The 16,877-nt window shown below is 46.6% G+C and overlaps 1 long non-coding RNA gene across 2 annotated transcripts; it reads right to left on the reverse strand.

The window, feature by feature from the left end:
* Positions 1-2,163: 2,163 nt before the first annotated feature.
* On the reverse strand, positions 2,164-16,877 carry LOC145345363 (uncharacterized). 2 transcript variants are annotated; one of them, XR_013887048.1, is made up of 6 exons: positions 16,783-16,877; positions 5,032-5,128; positions 4,631-4,744; positions 4,382-4,415; positions 3,930-4,004; positions 2,164-2,256 (listed from the first exon to the last, which is right to left on the reverse strand). It is a non-coding gene; the product is annotated as an uncharacterized LOC145345363 (long non-coding RNA). The 2 variants fall into 2 exon arrangements; XR_013887049.1 differs by lacking the exon at positions 5,032-5,128 and having other exon boundaries at positions 2,166-2,256.

Consider the following 16,877-nt stretch of genomic DNA (forward strand, 5'->3'; position numbering starts at 1 on the left):
GCTACTGCATCTGGGGAGCAGGGTTACAGTTGTCGACCAGCTCAGTGGAATGCAGCTTTATTCATCACTGGCAGACAGAGATCGGAAAGCGAGGGGACGGTGTCCAACTTGCCAAGGGAAAGAGAATTTTTTTTCAGAAGAAACTTGGAAAGAATTTATTCAGTGTCCCAGCACAAGATGAAATCTGAAAAGCAAAATATAAAGAGAAATCAATTTGCTCATTCGTTGGGAAAGAAAGATGCTGCCGAACTTTTCATAGTAAGAAGTCTGACAACACCAGGTTTAAGTCCAACCGATTTATTTGATAGTAAACTCACTAGCTTTCGAGGTTTCCCTCTTCATCAGGTGAATGGAGAGTTCTGGCCTCAGACAGAGCATATAAAGCACAGACAGTTTACAGATTACTGATTAGAATGCGAATCTTTACACCTAACCTGCTGTTCAAGTCCTAAAGTGGCTGACAATGTGAGTGGAAGTTCCGCACACATGAGGACGGTCTCAACAGGGATCTTGGGTTCATGTCACACGATCTGTAACCCCCATGACTTGCCTGTGTTGGGAAAACCTCACTTACTGTACTGTCTGGAGACAATACACATCTCTTTTAACCTGTGATCCGTGCTCCTTCCACACACATTGTCGGCCACTTCAGGTCTTGAACAGCAGGTTAGGTGTAAGGATTCGCATTCTAATCAGTAATCTCTAAACTGTCTGTGCTTTAATATGCTCTGTCTGAGGCCAGAACTCTCCATTCACCTGACGAAGAGGGAAATCTCAAAAGCTTGTGAGTTTACTATCAAATAAATCGGTTGGACAAAAACCTGGTGTTGTCAGATGTCTTACTGTGTTTACCCCAGTCCAATGCCAGCATCTCCACATCAGAACTTTTTCATCTCAGACTCATCAGGTCAGATGCAAGAATTGCGAATTTCAAAGACAGCAACAATTAATACTGCAGAGGAAGAGGATGCTGATTGATTGGCAAGTCCATTCTGATCGGTGTAGCCAGGGAGGAACATTACGGCATGGTGGCATAGTGGTTAGCACTGCTGCCTCACAACGCCAGGGACCCAGGTTCGATTCTTGGTTTGGGTCACTGTCTGTGTGGAGTTTGCATGTTCTCCCTGTGTCTGCATGGGTTTCTCCAGATGCTCTGGTTTACCCCCCCACCGACAGTCCAAAGATGTGTAGGTTAGGTGGATTGGCCCAAATCAGCACAGTTTTACAAAAGGGAAATCACGCTTGAGGAATCTATTGGAATGTTTTGAGGATATAACCAGTTGACCGAGGAGAACCAATGGCTGTGGATAATTTAGGCTTTCAGAAGTCTTTTGGCAAGGTCTCACACTGCAGACTATGAGGTAAAGTTAAAGCATATGGAATACTTGATGTTTAAAAATGGAGACAGGGCGGACACCGAGAGGATCCCCACTCCTCCTCCCCCCTGCCATGAGGGTGACAGAGAAACATACCTGGGACCACTCTGTCCTCGCACTAATGTTTTATCTCAATAGAATCATTTGCTTCTGACCCAAAGGCAGCGCCGATCTCACCTTATTCAAAACTAGCTCTACGGCTCTCTTCCTGGGTTGGTACACGTTGATGTCCCCACTTCTGAAAAGGAAAGCACAAATTACACATCAGCACAAGGGGGGAGACAGGCAGAGCAGGGGGGGGGGGGGGGCGGGGGAAGGAAGACAGGCAGAGCCGGGGGGGGGAGCGGAGACAAGCAGGCAGGCAGAGAGGGGGAGAGAGGCAGGCAGGCAGAGAGGGGGAGAGAGAGCAAGAGAGAGAGAGACACACACACAGCAAGAAAGAGAGAGATATAGAGAGAGAGAGACACACACAAATAAAGAGAGCAATAGGGGAAAGATAAGAGAGTGAGATGTTGAGAGGTTTAGGGGAGGGAATTCCAGAGTTCAGGACCCCCCCAGGCAGCTGAAGGCACGGCCACCAATAGCAGAGCAATGAGAATTGGGAAATGCTCGAGAGGCTGGAATCACAGGAACGCAGGGATCTCGGAAGATTGTAGGGGGTTACAGAGATAGGGAGGGAGGGAACGGACAAGTGATTTGAACAGGAGATTGAGAATTGTAAGGGCTGGAGGGGGTTACAGAGATAGGGAGGGGAGGGACCAAGAAGCCATGGTGTTATTTGAAGGGGAGGAGAATCAGTGAAACTGGGTACCTCACCTCTGGTAGCACCACCAGGAAAAGATAATTATGCCTGTAACTATTAGCAATGTACAGCACAGTCCTAAAAATAAGAAATACAAAATCAGCAAATATTCTCTCCTGATTCCAACACCCTCCCTCCACCAGGAAACTAATAGACCCAGGAGATGGAGAGAGAGAGAGAGAGAGAGAGGGACAGCCAGAGAGATGGAGGGGATGAAGGTTCTGTGCAGAAGGAGCGATAGAGGGAGGGAGGAAAAGACAGGAGGGGTGATTCTCCCATTCTGACCCACTCATTTTTTGGCAGGTTTGATTGGGAGTTGCGTGCATGTGCCGATTTACGGGATTTGTGCACTCCCACTGGCACGAACGGGATCATGCCGGAAACTGGTGGGAACACCAGGTATTTTCAATGTTATTGAAATCACCAGGCCTGGGACTGAATTCTCCAGGCCCCATAGCACCTCCCACCCCGTGGCATTCAGAGCAGCTCCCCACTTTTGGGGAACTAGCAGGAGACTCCACTGGAGTGGAAGGGGGGGCAATCGGGGCCCCCAGGGGGTTGGGCGGTGGGTGTGGTACCCATGGCAATGGGCACTCTGGCAGTGCCAACCTGTGTGCCCTGGCACTGCCCAGATCAGGAATCGGACAGTGCCAAGGGGACGGTGCCTATTGGGGTGGAGCCTAGGGGACAGTGCTTGGTGGGAACAGAACCAAAGGAACAGGGCCTAAGGGGCATTCGGTGGGGGTCCTGCTGCCACTCTGCATTGGGATCCGATCAGGGCTGGAGGGAGGCCAGCGATCGGGGCAGTCTTGGTGGGGGCAGAGGGAAGCGTCACAGCTGGATGGGGGTGGGGAGGGCTGAGATTGGGGGTGGGGGAGGAAGAGGGGCTGGCTCGGGAATGGTCATGGGAGCCGTGACTGGGCTGTGGTGGGTGCTGGCAGTGCGAGGGTCGCAGACTGGGCCAGCACACTGCAGGCTGACAGTTTGGGGCCACTGCGCATGTGCAGAGCTGCAAGACTGTGGTGTGAATAGGCCCCGCCCCACCCGAGCTTTTAATATTTACAGATGTGACCTCCGCATTGCAGAGAGTATGGGAGATTCAAGTGTGAGCTCCCTCTGAAGAAATAACTGTGATTTACACCAATTTTCCCACAAATTCAGCACTTCAAATTTTTGAGGGAGGGAGAGAGGGAGGGAAGATAGTCCAAGGGAAGAATGGACAAGAAAGGGATAGGGAGAGAAGTGTAAACAGAGCAATGGAAAAAAGGAGGGAAACAGAGACAGAGGGAGAGGTAGAATGAATGAGAGAGAAAATGAGAGAGAGAGGGGAGCGTCGACAGAGGGGGAGGAGAGAGAGAGAGACAGAGGGAATGAAGGAACAGAGTGCAGACGGAGGGAGGGGTGGAAGGAGAGCGAGGGAGAGTGGGAAAGGAGAGGTAGCAAAATGCAATCAGAGGGAAGGATGGAGGAAGAATGAGGGCGGAGCAGGGATCGAGGCAGAGATTGAAAGAGATAGCAACAAAGGGAGTGAGAAAGGAAAGAGGCAGGAAGTATAGATATGCAGAGGAATGGGAGGAGGGTAGGGACAGATAGAGGGACAGGCGAGGGGCACGGGGAGCGAGGGGCACGGGGAGCGAGGGGAGGAGAAGTGGAATGGAGAGAGAGAGAGAGAGTTAGAGGGGTTGTGGAGCAGGGGGAGGGATAGGATGTGAGAGAAGGAAGGTTCTAGCTGGTGGTGAAACAACTTTTACCAATTATCAGTGTCCGGATTGTGTTATTCCTGCTGTGCTCCCTGCCCCTGGGAGGGGTTATGTTCATTTTTGACCCTAGAAAGAGAGAGAGAGAGAGAGAGTGATTGAAAGCGATTCGTAATCCCATCAGACAGACCCCAAAACACACATCATCAACAGGACAGGCCCTTCAGCCCGTCTGCCTCAAACAAGACTAACCCCAGGCTGAGAGGAGCTGAGGGACAGGCAGTGCATTTTTCAAGTTTAATTATTAGAGTCACAAGTCAGCTTACATTAACACTGCAATGAAGTTACTGTGAAATTGCCCACACTTTGGTGCCTGTTTGGATAGACTGAGCGATGATTTAGCGTGGCCAATGCACCTAACCAGCATGTCTTTTGGACTGAAGTGGTGGGAGGGGTAGGGGTTAATAATGTAGGGTTGAAATGAGCGAATGAAAATGGAGACTTACCGGTATAAGTGATCCGTATCTCATCCCCATTGTACTTGAGGGAACGGTGCAGGTGAGGTAGGAGATTAAAAAAAATCATTTTATTAATAATTTCATCTTGTAAACAAATTAAAGAGTCGGGGGGGGGGGGGAGAGAGAGAGAGAGAGAGAGAGAGAGAGAGAGAGAGCAACGCAGAGGGCCGCGAGGGAGCGAGGGAGAGAGCCGCGAGGGAGGGAGGCAGAGGGCCAGACGGACGCAGAGGCACTTACAGTGTGACAGACACAAACAATCTCAGGACATCCTTTAACGAGAAAATCATCATTAGCTGGATGACTAAGGATTGGTGAAATGAACCCTTCGGCTTCAGAAAAAATCACCTTAGTCTGGAACACAGACAGAGAATCTCAAATAACAATCACAGCATCAACAAGAGGAACACGTTTCCATCAAACTGAAATAAACCCTTCAACTACCGCCTCCCTCAGTCCCCCGCCCTCTCCCCGCCTCCCTCAGCCCCCATCCCCATCTCCTCAAACACCCACCCTCTCCAGCCTCCCTCAATCCATATCCTCTCCCCGTCTCCCTCAATCCCCCACCCTCAAACCCTTTTTTAAATGCACTGATTTGATAATTTAATCAATTTAGTTTCAGACTAGATTTAGTTACTTACATTGTGTGAGAGTTCAAATATTTACAGTTTTCAAGTGGTAATTTAATTGTATTATCTTCTCCGTCACAATGATACACTTCATCCTTCACTATTATACCTGAAAAAAGGGATTCTAATCAAACTCTCAATAAATTTAAAATGATTTATCAATGAATAAACACACGAAACGTTGATTTATATATAGAATAACAGATACCCGGGAGTGAGTTACAGACTGGAATCTAATCGAGGGGTTCGGGGATGGTTTATATATAGAATAACAGATACCCGGGAGTGAGTTACAGACTGGAATCTAATCGAGGGGTTTGGGGGGGGGGGTTTATATATAGAATAACAGATACCTGGGAGTGAGTTACAGACTGGAATCTAATCGAGGGGTTTGGGGGGGGGGGGGGTTTATATATAGAATAACAGATACCCGGGAGTGTGTTACAGACTGGAATCTAATCGAGGGGTTTTGGGGGGGGGTTTATATATAGAATAACAGATACCCGGGAGTGAATTACAGACTGGAATCTAATCGAGGGGTTCGGGGTGGTTTATATATAGAATAACAGATACCCGGGAGTGAGTTGCAGACTGGAATCTAATCGAGGGGTTTGGGGGGTGGTTTTATATATAGAATAACAGATACCTGGGAGTGAATTACAGACTGGAATCTAATCGAGGGGTTTGGGGGTGGTTTTATATATAGAATAACAGATACCCGTGAGTGAGTTACAGACTGGAATCTAATCGAGGGGTTCGGGGGTGGTTTATATATAGAATAACAGATACCCGGGAGTGAGTTACAGACTGGAATCTAATCGAGGGGTTCGGGGTGGTTTATATATAGAATAACAGATACCTGGGAGTGAGTTACAGACTGGAATCTAATCGAGGGGTTCGGGGTGGTTTATATATAGAATAACAGATACCCGGGAGTGAATTACAGACTGGAATCTAATCGAGGGGTTCGGGGTGGTTTATATACAGAATAACAGATACCCGGGAGTGAGTTACAGACTGGAATCTAATCGACGGGTTCGGGGTGGTTTTATATACAGAATAACAGATACCCGGGAGCGAGTTTATAGACTGGAATCTAATCGAGGGGTTCGGGGTGGTTTATATATAGAGTAACAGATACCCGGGGAGTGAGTTATAGACTGGAATCTAATCGAGGGGTTCGGGGTGGTTTATATATAGAATAACAGATACCCGGGAGTGAGTTACAGACTGGAATCTAATCGAGGGGTTCAGGGGTAGTTTATATATAGAATAACAGATACCCGGGAGTGAGTTACAGACTGGAATCTAATCGAGGGGTTCAGGGTGGTTTATATATAGAATAACAGATACCCGGGAGTGAGTTACAGACTGGAATCTAATCGAGGGGTTCGGGGTGGTTTATATATAGAATAACAGATACCCGGGAGTGAGTTAAGACTGGAATCTAATCGAGGGGTTCGGGGTGGTTTATATATAGAATAACAGATACCCGGGAGTGAGTTACAGACTGGAATCTAATCGAGGGGTTCGGGATGGTTTATATATAGAATAACAGATACCCGGGAGTGAGTTACAGACTGGAATCTAATCGAGGGGTTCGGGGTGGTTTGTATATAGAATAACAGATACCCGGGAGTGAGTTACAGACTGGAATCTAATCGAGGGGTTCGGGCTGGTTTATATATAGAATAACAGATACCCGGGAGTGAGTTACAGACTGGAATCTAATCGAGGGGTTCGGGGTGGTTTATATATAGAATAACAGATACCCGGGAGTGAGTTACAGACTGGAATCTAATCGAGGGGTTTGGGGTGGTTTGTATATAGAATAACAGATACCCGGGAGTGAGTTACAGACTGGAATCTAATCGAGGGGTTCGGGGTGGTTTATATATAAAATAACAGATACCCGGGAGTGAGTTACAGACTGGAATCTAATCGAGGGGTTTGGGGGGTGGTTTATATATAGAATAACAGATACCCGGGAGTGAGTTACAGACTGGAATCTAATCGAGGGGTTTGGGGGGTGGTTTATATATAGAATAACAGATACCCGGGAGTAAGTTACAGACTGGAATCTAATCGAGGGGTTCGGGGTGGTTTATATATAGAATAACAGATACCCGGGAGTGAGTTACAGACTGGAATCTAATCGAGGGGTTCGGGATGGTTTATATATAGAATAACAGATACCCGGGAGTGAGTTACAGACTGGAATCTAATCGAGGGGTTCGGGGTGGTTTATATATAGAATAACAGATACCTGGGAGTGAGTTACAGACTGGAATCTAATCGAGGGGTTCGGGGTGGTTTATATATAGAATAACAGATACCCGGGAGTGAGTTACAGACTGGAATCTAATCGAGGGGTTCGGGATGGTTTATATATAGAATAACAGATACCCGGGAGTGAGTTACAGACTGGAATCTAATCGAGGGGTTCGGGGTGGTTTATATATAGAATAACAGATACCCGGGAGTGAGTTACAGACTGGAATCTAATCGAGGGGTTCGGGATGGTTTATATATAGAATAACAGATACCCGGGAGTGAGTTACAGACTGGAATCTAATCGAGGGGTTCGGGGTGGTTTATATATAGAATAACAGATACCCGGGAGTGAGTTACAGACTGGAATCTAATCGAGGGGTTCGGGGTGGTTTATATATAGAATAACAGATACCCGGGAGTGAGTTACAGACTGGAATCTAATCGAGGGGTTCGGGGTGGTTTATATATAGAATAACAGATACCCGGGAGTGAGTTACAGACTGGAATCTAATCGAGGGGTTCGGGGTGGTTTATATATAGAATAACAGATACCCGGGAGTGAGTTACAGACTGGAATCTAATCGAGGGGTTCGGGGTGGTTTATATATCATAAGAACATAAGAACATAAGAAATAGGAGCAGGAGTAGGCCATCTGGCCCTTCGAGCCTGCCCCGCCATTCAATAAGATCATGGCTGATCTGTCGTGGCTCAGTTCCACTTTCCCGCCCTCTCCCCATAACCCTTAATCCCCTCTCTTATCAAAAACCCATCAACCCGCTTCTTAAAAATATTTAGCGAGGCAGCCTCCACCACTTCAACGGGCAGAGAATTCCAGAGATTCACCACCCTTTGAGTGAAGAAGTTCCTCCTCAACTCCGTTCCGAACCGCCCCCCCTTTATCTTGAGGCTGTGCCCCCTAGTCCTACTGTCTTTTTTGAGCGGGAAGAGTCTTTCCACCTCTATCCTATCCATCCCATTCGAATATCAGATATCGAATATCGAATATCAGATACCCGGGAGTGAGTTACAGACTGGAATCTAATCGAGGGGTTCGGGGTGGTTTATATACAGAATAACAGATACCCGGGAGTGAGTTACAGACTGGAATCTAATCGAGGGGTTCGGGGTGGTTTATATATAGAATAACAGATACCCGGGAGTGAGTTACAGACTGGAAACTAATCGAGGGGTTCGGGGTGGTTTATATATCAAATATCAGATACCCGGGAGTGAGTTACAGACTGGAATCTAATCGAGGGATTCGGGGTGGTTTATATGTCGAATATCAGATACCCGGGAGTGAGTTACAGACTGGAATCTAATCGAGGGATTCGGGGTGGTTTATATATCGAATATCAGATACCCGGGAGTGAGTTACAGACTGGAATCTAATCGAGGGGTTCGGGGTGGTTTATATATAGAATAACAGATACCTGGGAGTGAGTTACAGACTGGAATCTAATCGAGGGGTTCGGGGTGGTTTATATATAGAATAACAGATACCCGGGAGTGAGTTACAGACTGGAATCTAATCGAGGGGTTCGGGGTGGTTTATATATAGAATAACAGATACCCGGGAGTGAGTTACAGACTGGAATCTAATCGAGGGGTTCAGGGTGGTTTATATACAGAATAACAGATACCCGGGAGTGAGTTACAGACCGGAATCTAATCGAGGGGTTCGGGGTGGTTTATATACAGAATAACAGATACCCGGGAGTGAGTTACAGACCGGAATCTAATCAAGGGGTTCGGGGTGGTTTATATACAGAATAACAGATACCCGGGAGTGAGTTACAGACCGGAATCTAATCGAGGGGTTCGGGGTGGTTTATATATAGAATAACAGATACCCGGGAGTGAGTTACAGACTGGAATCTAATCGAGGGGTTCGGGGTGGTTTATATATAGAATAACAGATACCCGGGAGTGAGTTACAGACTGGAATCTAATCGAGGGGTTCGGGGTGGTTTATATATAGAATGACAGATACCCGGGAGTGAATTACAGACTGGAATCTAATCGAGGGGTTCGGGGTGGTTTATATATAGAATAACAGATACCCGGGAGTGAGTTACAGACTGGAATCTAATCGAGGGGTTCGGGGTGGTTTATATATAAAATAACAGTTACCCGGGAGTGAGTTACAGACTGGAATCTAATCGAGGGGTTCAGGGTGGTTTATATATAAAATAACAGTTACCCGGGAGTGAGTTACAGACTGGAATCTAATCGAGGGGTTCGGGGTGGTTTATATATAGAATAACAGATACCCGGGAGTGAGTTACAGACTGGAATCTAATCGAGGGGTTCGGGGTGGTTTATATACAGAATAACAGATACCCGGGAGTGAGTTACAGACTGGAATCTAATCGAGGGGTTCGGGGTGGTTTATATATAGAATAACAGATACCCGGGAGTGAGTTACAGACTGGAATCTAATCGAGGGGTTCGGGGTGGTTTATATATAGAATAACAGATACCCGGGAGTGAGTTACAGACTGGAATCTAATCGAGGGGTTCGGGGTGGTTTATATATAGAATAACAGATACCCGTGAGTGAGTTACAGACTGGAATCTAATCGAGGGGTTCGGGGTGGTTTATATATAGAATGACAGATACCCGGGAGTGAATTACAGACTGGAATCTAATCGAGGGGTTCGGGGTGGTTTATATATAGAATAACAGATACCCGGGAGTGAGTTACAGACTGGAATCTAATCGAGGGGTTTTGGGGGGGGTTTATATATAGAATAACAGATACCCGGGAGTGAGTTGCAGACTGGAATCTAATCGAGGGGTTTGGGGGGTGGTTTATATATAGAATAACAGATACCCGGGAGTGAATTACAGACTGGAATCTAATCGAGGGGTTTGGGGGGTGGTTTATATATAGAATAACAGATACCCGTGAGTGAGTTACAGACTGGAATCTAATCGAGGGGTTCGGGGTGGTTTATATATAGAATAACAGATACCCGGGAGTGAGTTACAGACTGGAATCTAATCGAGGGGTTCGGGGTGGTTTATATATAGAATAACAGATACCTGGGAGTGAGTTACAGACTGGAATCTAATCGAGGGGTTCGGGGTGGTTTATATATAGAATAACAGATACCCGGGAGTGAATTACAGACTGGAATCTAATCGAGGGGTTCGGGGTGGTTTATATACAGAATAACAGATACCCGGGAGTGAGTTACAGACTGGAATCTAATCGACGGGTTCGGGGTGGTTTATATACAGAATAACAGATACCCGGGAGCGAGTTATAAACTGGAATCTAATCGAGGGGTTCGGGGTGGTTTATATATAGAGTAACAGATACCCGGGAGTGAGTTATAGACTGGAATCTAATCGAGGGGTTCGGGGTGGTTTATATATAGAATAACAGATACCCGGGAGTGAGTTACAGACTGGAATCTAATCGAGGAGTTTGGGGTTGTTTATATACAGAATAACAGATACCCGGGAGTGAGTTACAGACTGGAATCTAATCGAGGGGTTTGGGGGGTGGTTTATATATAGAATAACAGATACCCGGGAGTAAGTTACAGACTGGAATCTAATCGAGGGGTTCGGGGTGATTTATATATAGAATAACAGATACCCGGGAGTGAGTTACAGACTGGAATCTAATCGAGGGGTTCGGGGTGGTTTGTATATAGAATAACAGATACCCGGGAGTGAGTTACAGACTGGAATCTAATCGAGGGGTTCGGGGTGGTTTATATATAGAATAACAGATACCCGGGAGTGAGTTACAGACCGGAATCTAATCGAGGGTTTCGGGGTGGTTTATATATAGAATAACAGATACCCGGGAGTGAGTGACAGACCGGAATCTAATCGAGGGGTTCAGGGTAGTTTATATATAGAATAACAGATACCCGGGAGTGAGTTACAGACTGGAATCTAATCGAGGGGTTCAGGGTGGTTTATATATAGAATAACAGATACCCGGGAGTGAGTTACAGACTGGAATCTAATCGAGGGGTTCGGGGTGGTTTATATATAGAATAACAGATACCCGGGAGTGAGTTACAGACTGGAATCTAATCGAGGGGTTCGGGGTGGTTTATATATAGAATAACAGATACCCGGGAGTGAGTTACAGACTGGAATCTAATCGAGGGGTTCGGGATGGTTTATATATAGAATAACAGATACCCGGGAGTGAGTTACAGACTGGAATCTAATCGAGGGGTTCGGGGTGGTTTGTATATAGAATAACAGATACCCGGGAGTGAGTTACAGACTGGAATCTAATCAAGGGGTTCGGGCTGGTTTATATATAGAATAACAGATACCCGGGAGTGAGTTACAGACTGGAATCTAATCGAGGGGTTCGGGGTGGTTTATATATAGAATAACAGATACCCGGGAGTGAGTTACAGACTGGAATCTAATCGAGGGGTTCGGGGTGGTTTGTATATAGAATAACAGATACCCGGGAGTGAGTTACAGACTGGAATCTAATCGAGGGGTTCGGGGTGGTTTATATATAAAATAACAGATACCCGGGAGTGAGTTACAGACTGGAATCTAATCGAGGGGTTTGGGGGGTGGTTTATATATAGAATAACAGATACCCGGGAGTGAGTTACAGACTGGAATCTAATCGAGGGGTTTGGGGGGTGGTTTATATATAGAATAACAGATACCCGGGAGTAAGTTACAGACTGGAATCTAATCGAGGGGTTCGGGGTGGTTTATATATAGAATAACAGATACCCGGGAGTGAGTTACAGACTGGAATCTAATCGAGGGGTTCGGGATGGTTTATATATAGAATAACAGATACCCGGGAGTGAGTTACAGACTGGAATCTAATCGAGGGGTTCGGGGTGGTTTATATATAGAATAACAGATACCTGGGAGTGAGTTACAGACTGGAATCTAATCGAGGGGTTCGGGGTGGTTTATATATAGAATAACAGATACCCGGGAGTGAGTTACAGACTGGAATCTAATCGAGGGGTTCGGGATGGTTTATATATAGAATAACAGATACCCGGGAGTGAGTTACAGACTGGAATCTAATCGAGGGGTTCGGGGTGGTTTATATATAGAATAACAGATACCCGGGAGTGAGTTACAGACTGGAATCTAATCGAGGGGTTCGGGATGGTTTATATATAGAATAACAGATACCCGGGAGTGAGTTACAGACTGGAATCTAATCGAGGGGTTCGGGGTGGTTTATATATAGAATAACAGATACCCGGGAGTGAGTTACAGACTGGAATCTAATCGAGGGGTTCGGGGTGGTTTATATATAGAATAACAGATACCCGGGAGTGAGTTACAGACTGGAATCTAATCGAGGGGTTCGGGGTGGTTTATATATAGAATAACAGATACCCGGGAGTGAGTTACAGACTGGAATCTAATCGAGGGGTTCGGGGTGGTTTATATATAGAATAACAGATACCCGGGAGTGAGTTACAGACTGGAATCTAATCGAGGGGTTCGGGGTGGTTTATATATCATAAGAACATAAGAACATAAGAAATAGGAGCAGGAGTAGGCCATCTGGCCCTTCGAGCCTGCCCCGCCATTCAATAAGATCATGGCTGATCCGTCGTGGCTCAGTTCCACTTTCCCGCCCTCTCCCCATAACCCTTAATCCCCTCTCTTATCAAAAACCCATCAACCCGCTTCTTAAAAATATTTAGCGAGGCAGCCTCCACCACTTCAACGGGCAGAGAATTCCAGAGATTCACCACCCTTTGAGTGAAGAAGTTCCTCCTCAACTCCGTTCCGAACCGCCCCCCCTTTATCTTGAGGCTGTGCCCCTAGTCCTACTGTCTTTTTTGAGCGGGAAGAGTCTTTCCACCTCTATCCTATCCATCCCATTCGAATATCAGATATCGAATATCGAATATCAGATACCCGGGAGTGAGTTACAGACTGGAATCTAATCGAGGGGTTCGGGGTGGTTTATATACAGAATAACAGATACCCGGGAGTGAGTTACAGACTGGAATCTAATCGAGGAGTTCGGGGTGGTTTATATATAGAATAACAGATACCCGGGAGTGAGTTACAGACTGGAATCTAATCGAGGGGTTCGGGGTGGTTTATATATAGAATAACAGATACCCGAGAATGAGTTACAGACTGGAATCTAATCGAGGGGTTCGGGATGGTTTATATATAGAATAACAGATACCTGGGAGTGAGTTACAGACTGGAATCTAATCGAGGGGTTCGGGGTGGTTTATATATAGAATAACAGATACCCGGGAGTGAGTTACAGACTGGAATCTAATCGAGGGGTTCGGGGTGGTTTATATATAGAATAACAGATACCCGGGAGTGAGTTACAGACTGGAATCTAATCCAGGGGTTCGGGGTGGTTTATATATAGAATAACAGATACCTGGGAGTGAGTTACAGACTGGAATCTAATCGAGGGGTTCAGACTGGTTTATATACAGAATAACAGATACCCGGGAGTAAGTTACAGACTGGAATCTAATCGAGGGGTTCAGACTGGTTTATATACAGAATAACAGATACCCGGGAGTGAGTTACAGACTGGAATCTAATCGAGGGGTTCGGGGGGTGGTTTATATATAGAATAACAGATACCCAGGAGTGAGTTACAGACTGGAATCTAATCGAGGGGTTTGGGGGGTGGTTTATATATAGAATAACAGATACCCGGGAGTGAGTTACAGACTGGAATCTAATCGAGGGGTTCGGGGGGTGGTTTATATATAGAATAACAGATACCCAGGAGTGAGTTACAGACTGGAATCTAATCGAGGGGTTTGGGGGGTGGTTTATATATAGAATAACAGATACCCAGGAGTGAGTTACAGACTGGAATCTAATCGAGGGGTTTGGGGGGTGGTTTATATATAGAATAACAGATACCCGGGAGTGAGTTACAGACTGGAATCTAATCGAGGGGTTCGGGGTGGTTTATATATAGAATAACAGATACCCGGGAGTGAGTTACAGACTGGAATCTAATCGAGGGGTTCGGGATAGTTTATATACAGAATAACAGATACCCGGGAGTGAGTTACAGACTGGAATCTAATCGAGGGGTTCGGGATGGTTTATATATAGAATAACAGATACCCGGGAGTGAGTTACAGACTGGAATCTAATCGAGGGGTTCGGGATGGTTTATATATAAAATAACAGATACCCAGGAGTGAGTTACAGACTGGAATCTAATCGAGGGTTTCGGGGTGGTTTATATATAGAATAACAGCTCCCCGGGAGTGAGTTACAGACTGGAATCTAATCGAGGGGTTCGGGGTGGTTTATATATAGAATAACAGATACCCGGGAGTGAGTTACAGACTGGAATCTAATCGAGGGGTTCGGGGTGGTTTATATATAGAATAACAGATACCCGGGAGTGAGTTACAGACTGGAATCTAATCGAGGGGTTCGGGATGGTTTATATATAGAATAACAGATACCCGGGAGTGAGTTACAGACTGGAATTTAATCGAGGGGTTCGGGGTGGTTTATATATAGAATAACAGATACCTGGGAGTGAGTTACAGACTGGAATCTAATCGAGGGGTTCGGGATGGTTTATATATAGAATAACAGATACCCGGGAGTGAGTTACAGACTGGAATCTAATCGAGGGGTTCGGGGTGGTTTATCTATAGAATAACAGATACCCGGGAGTGAGTTACAGACTGGAATCTAATCGAGGGGTTCGGGGTGGTTTATATATAGAATAACAGATACCCGGGAGTGAGTTACAGACTGGAATCTAATCGAGGGGTTTGGGGTTGTTTATATACAGAATAACAGATACCCGGGAGTGAGTTACAGACTGGAATCTAATCGAGGGGTTCGGGGTGGTTTATATACAGAATAACAGATACCCGGGAGTGAGTTACAGACTGGAATCTAATCGAGGAGTTCGGGGTGGTTTATATATAGAATAACAGATACCCGGGAGTGAGTTACAGACTGGAATCTAATCGAGGAGTTCGGGGTGGTTTATATATAGAATAACAGATACCCGGGAGTGAGTTACAGACTGGAATCTAATCGAGGGGTTCGGGGTGGTTTATATATAGAATAACAGATACCCGGGAGTGAGTTACAGACTGGAATCTAATCGAGGAGTTCGGGGTGGTTTATATACAGAATAACAGATATCCGGGAGTGAATTACAGACTGGAATCTAATCGAGGGGTTCGGGGTGGTTTATATATAGAATAACAGATACCCGGGAGTGAGTTACAGACTGGAATCTAATCGAGGGGTTCAGGGTGGTTTATATATAGAATAACAGATACCCGGGAGTGAGTTACAGACTGGAATCTAATCGAGGGGTTTGGGGTTGTTTGTATATAGAATAACAGATACCCGGGAGTGAGTCACAGACTGGAATCTAATCGAGGGGTCCGGGGTGGTTTATCTATAGAATAACAGATACCCGGGAGTGAGTTACAGACTGGAATCTAATCGAGGGATTCGGGGTGGTTTATATATAGAATAACAGATACCCGGGAGTGAGTTACAGACTGGAATCTAATCGAGGGGTTCAGGGTGGTTTATATATAGAATAACAGATACCCGGGAGTGAGTTACAGACTGGAATCTAATCGAGGGGTTCGGGGTGGTTTATATATAGAATAACAGATACCCGGGAGTGAGTTACAGACTGGAATCTAATCGAGGGGTTCAGGGTGGTTTGTATACAGAATAACAGATACCCGGGAGTGAGTTACAGTCTGGAATCTAATCGAGGGGTTCAGGGTGGTTTGTATATAGAATAACAGATACCCGGGAGTGAGTTACAGACTGGAATCTAATCGAGGGGTTCGGGGTGGTTTATATATAGAATAACAGATACCCGGGAGTGAGTTACAGTCTGGAATCTAATCGAGGGGTTCAGGGTGGTTTGTATACAGAATAACAGATACCCGGGAGTGAGTTACAGACTGGAATCTAATCGAGGGGTTCAGGGTGGTTTGTATACAGAATAACAGATACCCGGGAGTGAGTTACAGACCGGAAGGTGATGTTAGTTTCTGGTCTCCTGTTCCACTCCCGGTGTGTGAACCCTCTCGGATGGAGCAGTGGAACCGGTTCTATCCGGTTGAATCCGGCCTGTTGTGGTTTTGGGGAGGTTCCCGATGGGCCTCCCGGACCGGGACGGGTCACTGCCCGGTCTGCTGGAGGGTGGGCCCGGGCCTGAGGGGAAGGAATTCCCGCACTGGCCGGAGAATGGGAAGGAATGGGCGATGGAGAGAGGGACCGGGATCAGACCCGGACCCGGACCGGGACACAGGGAGGGGGGAGGCCCGGGGGGAGTGGCCCGGGGGGGGGGAAGAGGCCCGGGGGGAGCGGAGGCCCGGGGGGGGGAGAAGGCCCGGGAGGGGGGGGAGAGGCCCGGGGGGGGGAGAAGGCCCGGGAGGGGGGGGAGAGGCCCGGCGGGGGGGAGGCCGCGGTAAAGAGATGAAACAAAATAGAAACGTTCTGCAATCCTCCGTACCGGAGACCAGAGCTATCTTGGTCAGTGAAACAAAGAGCGAGACTGAATATTTCCCCATCTTGATTCTGTCCTGTTTGAGAATCTCCTCCCGAACA

This window comes from Carcharhinus amblyrhynchos, chromosome 7 (genome assembly GCF_965287045.1).
Source record: "Carcharhinus amblyrhynchos chromosome 7, sCarAmb.v2.hapA, whole genome shotgun sequence".
Taxonomy (NCBI): domain Eukaryota; kingdom Metazoa; phylum Chordata; class Chondrichthyes; order Carcharhiniformes; family Carcharhinidae; genus Carcharhinus; species Carcharhinus amblyrhynchos.